This window comes from Cherax quadricarinatus, chromosome 1 (genome assembly GCF_038502225.1).
Source record: "Cherax quadricarinatus isolate ZL_2023a chromosome 1, ASM3850222v1, whole genome shotgun sequence".
Classification (NCBI taxonomy): Eukaryota; Metazoa; Arthropoda; class Malacostraca; order Decapoda; family Parastacidae; genus Cherax; species Cherax quadricarinatus.
Window position 1 is genome coordinate 37,100,503 of NC_091292.1, and position 12,645 is coordinate 37,113,147.

General features: G+C 43.7%; 1 non-coding gene across 1 annotated transcript; it reads right to left on the reverse strand.

Annotated features, from left to right (window-relative positions):
* Positions 1-11,599: 11,599 nt before the first annotated feature.
* On the reverse strand, positions 11,600-11,671 carry TRNAQ-UUG (transfer RNA glutamine (anticodon UUG)). The gene has a single exon. It is a non-coding gene; the product is annotated as a tRNA-Gln (tRNA).
* Between the last annotated feature and the right edge of the window lie 974 nt (positions 11,672-12,645).

A 12,645-nucleotide genomic window follows, 5' to 3' on the forward strand; every position in this document is an offset into this window, starting at 1 on the left:
GTAACCAGGAATGACATAGACATCAGTAGTATCAGGCTTTAGCCAGGTTTCAGTTAGTGTAATGATGGACATATTGGCATGCAAGGAATTTAGTAATGCTATGAGGTCATCGTAATGCTTAAAGATCTGATATTGTAGTTAAAGACAGTTATGTTGTTGTTGGCTCTGAGAAGTGCCTTTGATTGTTCTGCTGTGTAGTAATTACAGTTACTGTTTGATTAATTTAAGTCATTAAATAAGAGGTTGGTATCAGGATCAATGCTTGATATCATAAGATTTGTAGTGAATCTATAGTTAGAATTAAGTATAAAACAAAGTAAATATTCTAAAGCTAAAAAATAGCACCTGAATTATTTAACAAATGTAAAAAAAATGAGCTAAGGTAGTTTTTTAAAGCTAAAATAAAGGAGACAATATAAAAGGGACTAAAATAATTTGTGGTGAACAAATAAAGTGATGATCAAATAATGGAGCATGGGAATATGATAGTAGGTAGTACTTTAAAGGTAATTCTTTAAAGTTAGAATTATAATATAAAATTATAATATGAAAGGGACTAATATAAGTTGTGGTGAACAATAAAGTGGTAATCAAATAAATGAGTTTTGGAATATAATGGCAAAATCGTGAACTTATTACACTTTAGCACCTGAGAATAGCACCTTGATTATTTTAACAATTGTGAATATATGAACTAGGGTAGTTATATAAAGCTAAAATAAAGGAGAAAATATATAAGGGACTAAAATTAAGTAATGGTAAACAAAGTTAAATGGACAGATAGTCACTATGAAATAATATTGGTTTAGGAGTAAGATCTGATTTGTAATATTAAATAAGTTGAGCAGTTTATTGCACAATAAAAAGTAAGAAAATATGAGGTAGTTGGTACTAGCTAGCAAAAGATAATTTTGGGACTTGTAAAAAAAGTAATTGGAATATACACTAATTGCACACACAATAAAAAGTGACTAAAACAAGTAATGGTAAACAAAATTAAATGGACAGGTAAGAAAGATGAATAATTTGGAGTAAGATTTGACTTGTAACACAAAATTATGAGCAATTAATAGCAGTAAGAAAGAAGTATAAAGTATTGGAGGTAGTTGGCATTAGCTAGTGATGAAAAATAAAAAAAATAATAATGCATAATATAATAGTAACATACACAATATGCACCACACGTATATATGTATTAAGGGCACTTATCTAATCTGTTACAGAAATGTCAGCTTTTCTAAGGAAGGTAGAGAAATCATGTTCGTTTAAGATGGTGTATTGTTGTCCTGTTGATGTTTTCCTTACTAGTATTTTCCCATCTCGCGTGAAACATTGATGTATTTTGTTTTCCTGTTTAAGTTTTCTCAGCCTGAACAGAAGGTTTTGACGTTTTCTTGTTAGACACTCATTTATGTACACTCCATTTTTCATTGTAATTGCTGATTTAATTAGGAAGAAGTCGCTGTAAAGTTGAATGATCAGTTAGGGCTGGACAAGTTATAATGTAAATGTATAAATTCAAGGATTATGTGGATTAAAATAGAGTGTGAAAAGTGGGTTATATTAAATGTTTATGAACCTGGAAGAGAGAGAGAGAGAGAGAGAGAGAGAGAGAGAGAGAGAGAGAGAGAGAGAGAGAGAGAGAGAGAGAGAGAGAGAGAGAGAGAGAGAGAAAGATTTTGGGAGATGTTAAACGAGTGTTTAGGGAGTTTTGAACCAAATGAGATAATAGTTGTGGAAAATCTCAGTGTTAAAGTAGGAGAAACTGTTGTAGAGAGAGTAGTAGGTAAGTATGGTAATAGGTAATATGCATTTTAACAAAAGAGGATAAATAAGTACACGAGACATGATATAGGGCATAATGACAGCGGTGTGTTAAGCTATGTATTAGTTGTGCATGTTTTTAGAGGAGCAACATATATATCAGATCATTAAACCGCTATTTACTGGTGTTAACAGCTATAGTCAAGAAACTGGTAAATAAGGCAGGCTGACTGTCTGAGTCTTTGGTTTCTTATTAGCGCAAGGTATTTGTATACTTTTGTAGTGGTAGAAGTAGTATTATCAGCAGTAATATGAGCAGCAGTAGTAGTGGTAGTAGTAGAAGCAGTGGTGGTAGAAGTAGTATTAGTGTAGTAGTAGTAGTAGTAGTAGTAGGTAAACTGAGAAAATAAGTTACTATCAATAGAATATTGTGTTAGGACAACCAGTTTCTGTCACGTGTCCCACAAGGGGCACACAAAGGAGCAAGAGAAAAGAGCAGCACTGCAGTAGATGCGCCAGCTAGCGCTTGGTAGAAAGAAGAAACAAGTAAGTAGGGAGTCAAAAGACATAGAAGGTGAAAAACATACAGATGAGAGGATAACAGAAAACTTGGAGGCCGAGGCCAAAATCAGACCAAGACACGAGTGTATTGACAATGTATTGAGAAAGGCATGCAACAACAGAAACATAACCAGGATTAAGAATCATGTTGCAAACATTGTGTATAAGAACTTAAATCAACAAAATTGCATCTATTAAAGCTAGAAGAGCGTTGGCTAGTTTTAACAGAGGAGCAGTTTACTGGACTGCTACGTATGATCTTAAATATGACAACAAAGAGCATTATTAAGTGTCGACAAGACGGTCCTATTTGTTGACTTCTTTAAATCTTTCAGAAAGAATGTAATATGCATCTCCAAATTTATGGACAAGAAAGAAATTGTGTATGCCAGAAGTATCAGTATGATTTTAATGCATCCCCATAAATGTAAAAAATATAATCATAAAGTGTATTAGATGGAATAAATGCAAACTGAGCGTCAAGGAATGGAGGGTATTATTAATATTTTGTGAATTAGAAATGTAAGAAAGCAAAGTTCAGGGCTTATTGTTACTTTGTAAAATATTTACATCCTTTACGAGATATATGTTAGTAATAATGATAGAATTTCCGACAAACTGTTGAATAAAAAGACACAGATGCAACTAATGTTATTTTACTGTGGCAATGTTTCGCTCTCGAGATGTATCAAACCGTTACAGTTTAATAAAACTCCTGTAGAGCGAAACGTTGTCACAATAAAATGTGACATTAGTTATAACTGAGTCCTAACAAGAGATATGTTAACTATATACATGTAGTCTTTAATATTGGTTTCATATTCACGTCGTCTATGTTTCATGGAATATTGTCGCTCTTTGTATGGTGATGCTGAGGACCATACAAACAATATATAGTTCTGAAATCATTGTAAATCGTCTTATTAGCACGTTAGTAGTCGTGATAATAAGAATGTAGGGACGAAAAAAAATTCATCATTGATTCGCTAGCTGTCTTTCCAGCAGTGCAGAGACCTAGCAGTGCTAACGACCCGCTGAACCGCACCATCACTACAGCAGTGATATCAATGGAAAATCATGTACGCACCTCAAACATAAACGGTGTAATTATTTAGGGATTTCCTCCAGTAATTGGTCTCTGAGTCGCGATTATCGAGGCCGCAGCCAACAATTAATCTTCTTAACAGATCCGAAAATTCTTTTACCAGCACACCGCTGCTACCTGGTGGTGATACTTGGTACTGCCACCTGGTGATGATACCTGGTGCTACCTGGTACTGCTGCTTTGTACTTCCAACTGGTATTGATATCTGTGCTACCTAGTGCTGATACTTGGTACTGCCACCTGATGATGATACCTAGTGCTACCTGGTGTCGCTACTTGGTACTTCCAACTGGTACTGATACCTGTTGATAAATTAGACACATATGCAACACTTGGGTATCTTTACTGAGGAAACGTTTCGCCACACAGTGGCTTCATCAGTCCATACAAAGGAGAATGGTGAAGAACAGGAGGAGTACGAGGTAATCAGTCCCTCAGCCTTGAGTCAATGTAGTCAGACAGCAACATCTTGGGATCATATTAATACAGGGAATTCTTCATTTGCCTTAACCTTGGGTATAACCTATTTCCACATTGGTCAAAAGTGATACCTCTTACGACAGCTGCACCTCTCCTGCCTACAGTACATAAGCTACGTCTTCGCACATACGCTGTATTCTTTTCAAGATTGATGGACTGACCACATCGACTCAAGGCTGAGGGACTGATTACCTCAAACTCCTCCTGTTCTTCACAGTTCTCTTTTGTATGGACTGATGAAGCCACTGTGTGGCGAAACGTTTCCTCAGTAAAGATACCCAAGTGTTGCTTATGTGTCTAATTTATCAACTTGTCGGTTTACTGATACTTGTGCAACCTGGTGGTTATACTTGGTACTGATACCTGGTGATGATACCTGGTGTTGCCTGGCGCTGCTACTTGATACTTCCAACTTGTACTGATACCTGTGCTTCCTGGTGCCGATACTTGGTACTACCACCTGGTGGTGATACCTGGTGCTACCTGGTGCTCCTACTTGGTACTTCCAACTTGTACTGATATCTGTGCTATCTGGTGCTGCTATCTGGTGCTGCTATCTGGTACTGCTATCTAGTGCTGCTATCCGGTGCTGTTATCTGGTGATGTTATCTGGTACTGGTATCTGCTGCTGCTATCTGGTGCTGTTATCTGGTACTGCTATCTAGCACTGCCATCTGGTGCTGCTGTCTGGTGCTGCTATCTGGCGCTGCTATCTGGCACTGGTACCTGGTGCTCCTGTCTGATGCTGCTATCTGATATTGCTATCTGGTACTGCTGTCTGGTACTGCTATCTGGTGCTCCTATCTGACGCTGCTATCTGGTACTGCTATATACTGCTGCTATCTGGTGCTGCTATCTGGTAATGCTATCTGGTACTGGTATCTGGTGCTGCTATCTGGTGCTGCTATCTGGCACTGTTCTCTGATTCTGTTATCTGTACTGCTATCTATTGCTGTTATCTGGTGCTGCTATCTGGTACTGCTATTTAGCACTGCTATCTGATGCTGCTGTCTAGTGCTGCTATCTGGCACTCGTACCTGGTGCTGCTATCTGGTACTGCTCTCTGGCACTGTTATCTGGTGCTGCTCTCTGGTGCTGCTATCTGGTACTGCTGTCTGATACTGCTATCTGCTGCTGCTATCTGGTGCTGTTATCTGGTGATGATATCTGGTACTGGAATCTGGTGCTGCTATCTGGTGCTGTTATCTGGTACTGCTATCTAGCATTGCTATCTGGTGCTCTTGTCTGATGCTGCTATCTGGTACTGCTATATACTGCTGCTATCTGGTGATGCTATCTGGTACTGGCATCTGGTGCTGCTATCTGGTGCTGCTATCTGGCACTGCTCTCTGATTCTGTTATCTGTACTGCTATCTATTGCTGTTACCTGATGCTGCGCTCTGGTACTGCTATCTGGCACTGCTATCTGGCGCTGGTACCTGGTGCTGATATCTTGTACTGCTATCTGGTACGGCACTCTGGTGCTGCTATCTGGTGCTGCTATCTGCTGTTGCTATCATGTACTGCTATCTGTTGATGCTATCTGGTACTGGTATTTGGTGCTGCTCTCTGGTGCTGCTATCTGGTACTGCTGTCTGATACTGCTATCTACTGCTGCTATCTGTTGCTGTTATCTGGTGATGCTATCTGGTACTGGTATCTGGTGCTGCTATCTGGTGCTGTTATCTGGCACTGCTCTCTGATTCTGTTATCTGTGTTGCTGTCTATTGCTGTTGTCTGATTCTGCTATCTGGTACTGCTATCTGACACTGCTATCTGGCGCTGGTACCTGGTACTGATATCTTTTACCGCTATCTGGTACGGCTCTCTGGTACTGCTATCAGGTGCTGCTATCTGGTGCTGCTATCTGCTGTTGCTATCTCGTACTGCTATCCGGTGATGCTATCTGGTACTGGTATCTGGTGCTGTTATCTGGTACTGCTGTCTGGTACTGTTATCTGGTGATGCTATCTGGTGCTGTAACTGGCGCTTCTATCTGGCGCTGCTACCTGGGGCTGCTGTTTGGTGCTGCTATCTCTTGTTGCTATCTGGTGCTGCTATCTGGTTCTGCTATTTGGTACTGCTATCTGGTACTACTATCTGGTGCTTCTGTCTGGTGCTGCTATCTGGTGTTGCTATCTGGTACTACTATTTGATGCTGCAATCTGGTGCTGATATCTGGTGTTGATATCTGATGCTGGTTTCTGGTGCTGTTCTCTGGTGCTGCTGTCTGTTACTGCTATCTAGTACTGCTATCTGGTTCTTCTGTCTGGCGCTGCTACCTGGCACTAGTAACTAGCGCTGCTACCTGGTCTGCTACGTGGCACTGCTACCTGGCGAAGTTACCTTGTTCACTTATTTTGCGTTAATGCTTGGCACTGCTACCTAGCACTGCTACCTGGCTCTAGCCCCTGACGCTGCTGCCCAGAGCTGCTATATGGAAGTGCTTCCTGGCACTGCCATCTCCCATTGCTACCTGGTTCTGCTATCTAGCACTCCTACTAGGAGATTCTACTTGGTACCAATACCTTTCACTGCTATTTGGCGCTGCTACCTAATGCTGCTATCTGGAAATGCTACCTGACACTGCGATCTGGCGGTGCTATCTGGGGCTGTTACCTGGCAGTGCTATCTAGCACTGCTACATGGCGCTGATTCCTAGCCTTACTATCTTGTGCAGCTACCTGGAGGACATGCCTGGCGCCGCTACCTGGTACTGCTACTTAGCGGAGCTACCTGGCATTGCTACCTAGCGCTGCTAAGTGGCACTGCTGCCTGGCGGTTCTATCTGGCGCTACTACCCAGACCTGTTGTCTGGCACAGCCACCTTTCACTACCTGGTTTCGCTACTTGCTGCTGCTACCTGGCATTGCTACCTAGTGCTGCTACTTAGCTCTGCAACTTGACACAGGCATTTGGCACTGCAACTTGGCACAGCTGCCTGGCCTTGTTTTCTGGAACTGCTACCTGGTGCTACAGGTCACTGCTACCTGAGCTACACGGCACTGCTACCTAGCGCTCTTATCTAGTACTGTTTCTTAGCACTGCTTTCAGACATTCATACCTAGCTCTGCTACCTGGCACTGGTACCTGGAACTCTTAACTACCAATGCTAACTCGCACTGTTACATGGCACTGTTACTGGCACTGTTACATGGCGCTACTACCAGGCATTGCTACCTGACATTGCAACCTGACATTGCTACCTGGCATTGCTTTTAGGCATTGATTCCTCTCTATGCTACTTGACATTGCTACCTGGCGCATCTATCTTTTACTGTTACCTGGCCTGCTACTTGGTACTACTACCTGGCATTGAAATGTGGAAAGGCTACCTGGCGTTCTTACCTGGCACTGCTATCTACCACTACTGCCTGGCGCTGTTACCTGGCACTGTTACTAGACATTGCTACCTAACACTATTATCTGACATTGTTACTTGGCGCTGCTACTTTACGCTGCTCCCAAGTGCTGCTACATGGCAGTGTTGCCTGGCATCGCTACCCAACATTGCTACTTGGCACTGTCACCTGATCATTGTTACCTAGCTCAACTACCCTGGCACTGGTACCTGGCATTGCCAGGCGCTGCTACCTAGTGCTGTTACCTGAGCCCTAGCGTTCCCTGGCGCTGCTACCTAGGGCTGTTACCTGGCGCTGCTTCCTAGTGCTGTTACCTGGCACTGTTGCTTAGTAACTCAATGTGGCGCTGCTATCCAGTATTGTTACCTGGCGTTGTTACCTGGCATGGCTTCCTATCACTGTTCTCTATTACTCTTTCCTGGCACTGATATCTGTCACTGCTACCTGATACTGCTACCTGGTGCTGCAACCTGTCACTAGTATCTGGCACTACAACATTGCATGCTATTTGTCACTGCTATGTGAACCCGCTACCTTGCACAAAACTGAGTATACTATAAACTATACTAGGGTCTATAAAGACTGGTTATAAATGACCATAATTTTTAAAGGGGTGGACCGGTAAGCCAGCGGAAGGCCTCGGTCAGATGACCAAAAGCTCCAAAGGCGGGTCATCATCTGACTAAGACCCGCGTCAGGAAACATTTGTCCTGTTTCCTGACGAACCTTACCTAACCTAACCTATAAACTATATCCCGACAATGGATCGAAAAAAAATTGTGAAGGACTTGAGAGAGTTAATGTCACAGGATCTCATCTTCAAGGATCAAAACAGTGTCACTGTCACATCTCCGAGGAAAATGATAGGATGAATAGCGATAACTTTCAAAACAAAGGATGTTTTTTATAGATTATTTGCTCCTTCTAGGCTGCAATACTGTTGTACACTAACAGTCCCATTCAAGGCAGGTGAAATCACAAATATAGATAATGTACAGAGAACCTTCACTGTACATATAAGTTCAATCAATCACCTTAATCATTGGAAACGTTTGGAGTCACTACACCGGAGTGCAGGCGAGGGAGATACATCATAATCTACACCTAGAAGATCCTAGAGAGGGATTGGTCCCTAATCTACACACAGAAATCACTCCCAACGAAAGCAAAAGTCTTGCAGACGGTGCAACAGCCGTGAGTACACTAAGAGAAAACACAAAAAGTGTCGGGGGTTCAAGACTGTTCAACAGCCTCCAGCCAGGCATAAGGGAAATTACCAACAGACCCCTGGCTGCCTTCAAGAGGAAACTGGACAGATACCTAAAGTTAGTACTCAATCAGCTGGGCTGTGGTTCGCACGTTGGACTACGTGTGGCCAGCAGTAACAGCCTGGCTGATCAGGAAATGATCCACCGGGAGGCATGGTTACGGACTGGATTGCGGGGGCGTTGACCCCCGAAATACCTTCCAAGTAGACTCCAGGTACTTGCTATTGCTACTTAACGCTGTTAATTGAACTGGTACCTGGCATTAACGTCTGGCACGGCTACCAGGTGCTGCTTCTTAACATTACTACCTGCGTCATGACACTGAAACAACCATCTGCACTGTTACCTGATACAGCTACCAAGTGATTCTACTAAGCATTGCCACCTGGCACTGAAACATGGCGCTTCTACCTGATGGTGCTACCTGTTACTGCTACTTGGCATTGGTACCTGGCACTCTTACGTGATGCTGCTACTTCGAGCTGCTCTCTGGGACGGCTACCAGGCACAGCTACCTGGCACTGCTACATGGCACTGCTACTTAGAAATGCTACCTGGTGTTGCTACCTGATTGTATAATGTTGGGTCCTCTTCCCATCATTACCACCCATCACCCCTCCCCATCATTACCACCCGTCACCCCTTTTCATCATTACCACCACTCCACCACATCATTACCACCTTTCACCTCTTAATATCATTACTACCCATCACCACTCCCCATCTTTACCAATCCTGACCCCTTCCCATCATTACCACCCCTCACCCCTCTCCATCATTACCACCCCCTCACCCCTTCTCATCATTACCACCCCTCACCCCTTCCCATCATTACCATCCCTCCCAGCTTTCCATCATTACCACTCATCGCCCACATCATTTCTATCCCTCACCCCATCTCATCATTACCACCCTTCACACCTTCCCATCAGTATCCCTTTAACCCTCCCCATTATTATCAACCATCACCTCTTCCCATTAATACCAGCCATCACCCCTCCCCATCATTACCACCCTCACTCCTTCCCATCATTATTATCCCTCACCCTTTCCTATCATTTACCACCCCTCACCCTTTCCTATCATTTACCACCCCTCACCCTTTCCTATCATTTACCACCCCTCACCCTTTCCTATCATTTACCACCCCTCACCCTTTCCTATCATTTACCACCCCTCACCCCTTACCTAGAGTATACCTGGAGGGGGGCTTCGGGGGTCAGGGATCAGGGCCTAATCAACCAGGCTGTTACTGCTGGCCATACGTGAACACGTGAACCGACGTGAACAGCATTGCTGGTCAGGAACTGACTTTAGATGCCTGTCCAACACGTTCTTGAAGACAGCCAGGGGTCTCTTGGTAATCCCCCTTATGAATGCTGGGAGGAAACTGAACTGTTTTGGGCCCCTGACACTTATTGTGTTGTCTCTTAGCTTACTTGTGGAGCCACTGATTTCACTGGGGGATGTTTCGTGTGCAGATTTGGGACTAGTCCCTCTAGGATTTTCCATGTGTATTTGTTCATATATCTCTCGCTGCGTTACAGGGAGTATAAATCAAGGGGCTTCAACCATTCCCAGTAATTTAGGTGCTTTTTCGCACTTATACGTGCCGTGAAAGTTCTCTGTAAATTCTCCAGGTCTGCAATTTCGCCTGCCTTGAAAGGGGCCGTTGGTGTGCAGCAATATTCAAGCCTAAAGAGAACAAACGATTTGATGAGAATCATCATGGGCTTGGCATCCCTAGTTTTGAAGGTTCTCATTATCCATTATATCATTTTCCTAGATGTAGTAGATACATTGTTGTGGTCTTTGAAAGTGAGATCCTCTGACATTATCACTACCAGGTCATTCAAACTAGTTTTTTCGCTCTATTGTGAACTTGGAATTTGTTTTATACTCCGGTATAGCCTTGATTTCCTCGAGCTTTCCATAGCGGAGTAGTTGTAATTTGTCTTCATTGAACTTAATATTGTTTTCTTTGGCCCGTTTAAAAATTTGGTTAATGTCCGCTTTGAGACTTGCAGTGTCTTTAATGGATGACACTGTCACGCAAATACGGGTGTCATATACAAAGGAAAACACGGTTCTGCGGCTTACATTTCTGTGTATTTCAGATAAATGGATGAGGAACAGGATGGGAGCGAGTATTGTATCTTGTGGGACAGAACTTTTGACTCACGAAATCGTAATGACACGATTGCAAACAAACCATACCACGAGCTGGGTTAGAACCCGCGATCAGAGAGTCAAAACTCCAGACCGTCGCGTTAGCCACTGGGCCAGCTAGCCACAATAAGATTCATCCAACTAGGTATATTTATACACCATAGGAAGGTTAGCCTAGGCACCACTGTGACCACAAATGCGGGTTCTAACCCCGCCCGTGGTATGGGTTTTTTTTACAGAAACTTTTCACTGTAACCTCCTCAGACGTTATTCTGTTCAATTCAACTCTTTTTGTTTCATTTCTTAGGAAGTCGTAAATCCATCTACCAACTTTTCCTGTTATTCCTTTTACACGCATTTTGTGTGCTAATACACCAGGATCGAAGGCTTTTGCAGTCTGTGTATACTAACTCTGCATTTAATTTGTTCTCCAGTGCTTCCAAGACCGTGTCATAGTGATCCAGTAGTTAGGATAGGCAGGAGCTACCTTTTCTAAACCAATGTTGCCCTGAGTTGTGCAACTGATGGGTATCTAAGTGGGTGGCGATCGTGCTTCTTAGAACCCTCTCAAAGATTTTTTATGAGGTGAGACGTTAGTGCTATCGGTCTGTAATTCTTTGCAATTACTTTACTGCCATCTTTGTGGAATTAGGGTATGTCTGTTGTTTTTAGTGATGTGGGATGACCCCTGTGTCCATGCTCCCTCTCTATAGAATGCTTAATGCACGTGAAAGGGGCTTCTTGCAGTTCTTGATGAACACGGAGTTCCACGAGCTTTTAATGTTTCTTTCTACAGCAGGAAGTTTATATAAGTTTGAGCCACTCTCCGAGGAAGGCTCAGTACCTCATCAGCTCGCAGCTCCACAGTGTATCATAAGCAAACAATGACCAGATCCCACCGAGACTCGAACTCGGATCTCTGGATTCAAAGTCCAGGGTGCTAACCATTACACCATGGGACCTTCTCGGCATTACCGCCCCTCAAACCTTCCCATCATTACCACCCCTCACCCCTTCTAATTTCCACCCCTCACCCCTTCATATCATTACCAGCACTCATTGCTTTCCATTATTACCAATCCTTTCACGTGAATCTCCGTCATTACCGCCCCTCACCCCTTCCCATCATTACGAACCTCTACCCCGCCCAATCATTACCACACTCCCTCACCCCTTCCCATCATCTCTACCCCTCACACCTTCCCATCTTTACCACCCTTCACTACTTCCCATCATTACCACCCCTCATCCTTTAACATCATTTCCTCCCTTCACCCCTCACCATCATTACCACTTCCTACCCTTCCCATCGCTATAACCCCTCACGCCTTCCCATCATTGTCACCTCTTACCCCTTCTTTACTACCCCTCTTCTCTCCCCACCATTACCACCCCTAACCGTCCTGACCACTCCCCACCCCTTCCCACCATCACAACCCACACCCCTCCCCATCACTACCGCCCCTCACCCATTACCACCATTATTACTCCTCACCTCTCACCATCCTTACCCATCCCCCATCATTACCACCCCTTCCCATCTTTACCACCCTTCACCACTTCCCATCATTACCAATCTTCACCGCTCCTTACCATTACCATTCCTCGCCCCCCCCCTATCATACCACACCTCATCCCTTCCCATCATTAGCACCCCTCCAAATCATTAACACCTCTCAACCCTTCCCAATCATTACCACTCCTCACGCATTCCAATCACTACCACCTTTCACCCCTTCCCATCATTACCATCTCATCCTTCTCCATCATTTCTACTCCACACCCGTTCCCATCATTACCACCCCTCACCCTTTCCTGTCATTACCACCCCACGCCCCTCCCCATCATTACCACTACTCTCCTCAATCATGAAAACACCTCACCCCTTCCCATCATTACCACTCCTAACCCCTTCTCATCAGTACCATCCCTCACC